An 850-nucleotide genomic window follows, 5' to 3' on the forward strand; every position below is an offset into this window, starting at 1 on the left:
AAATGCTAATTTGACTATGACTAGATTGACTTAATGATTATAAGTAATGCTATTTTATTTAACACAGAAATATTGAAGTTTAAGAAAAAAGTATCTATCTCTTGGTTCTGTTTACTGTTTACCATAAGAGCTATGGTTGTCATATAGCAAAAAGTATACCAAGCATGTAGTATGTGGTTGGCAAGCAGTGTTTGGTTTGAATTTGGATTCTGTAGTTCTGTAAGAAGATACTAGTTGATGTTTCTGGCTCTAGAGCGTATGACTTAAAAATGGAAACTAGAAAAGCAAAGCATCAGTAACACCTGAAATTATTAGAAGGGAGTGCATTTTATGTATTCTGTCCAGACATGGTAGTTTTGGTCTGTGACACCCATCTGCAGTGATGATGTTGCTAATAGTGGGGACAGACATGAAGTAAAATGTGGAAATTGCATAAGAAAGATAAAAAATCTACTTAGTACCTGTTGAAGTGGGTTCTGACTGTTTTTGTTCTAAACCGTGTGAAAAATATTTTTGTCTCACTTATAAAGTCTATATGTCTATGTACAAAGACTTGCACACATCAAATGACTCTTTAATGTAGTGTAAAGCCATTAACTATCAGCTATCGCTTGACAGCAGTGGTCTCAATGAGAGCTCAATAAAATGTTGACAGAGACTGGGATGGATGCTTTACAAATCTCTAAAACATTTATAGATCATCATTTCCGATGAAAAAAATAAAGCAGAATTCAGGTAAAGATGCCCAAGGTCTGGCTTCACCAATTTCTGAGATTTGGCAGTAAGGCCTGACCAATTTGATTGACCTGCTTTGAGTCTGGGTCCAGGGGTGGCAAGTAGTTATTCCTTG

At 35.6% G+C, this 850-nt stretch overlaps 1 protein-coding gene and 1 pseudogene across 1 annotated transcript in view; both read left to right on the top strand.

Annotated features, from left to right (window-relative positions):
- LOC119591613 overlaps positions 1-644 on the top strand; it is a 3654-nt pseudogene extending 3010 nt beyond the window's left edge.
- LOC119591885 (AP-2 complex subunit alpha-like) overlaps positions 1-850 on the top strand; it is a gene marked incomplete in the record, with an annotated part of 45360 nt that overhangs the window by 23357 nt on the left and 21153 nt on the right.

The sequence above is a fragment of the Penaeus monodon genome, chromosome 29 (assembly GCF_015228065.2).
Source record: "Penaeus monodon isolate SGIC_2016 chromosome 29, NSTDA_Pmon_1, whole genome shotgun sequence".
In the NCBI taxonomy this organism is placed as follows: domain Eukaryota; kingdom Metazoa; phylum Arthropoda; class Malacostraca; order Decapoda; family Penaeidae; genus Penaeus; species Penaeus monodon.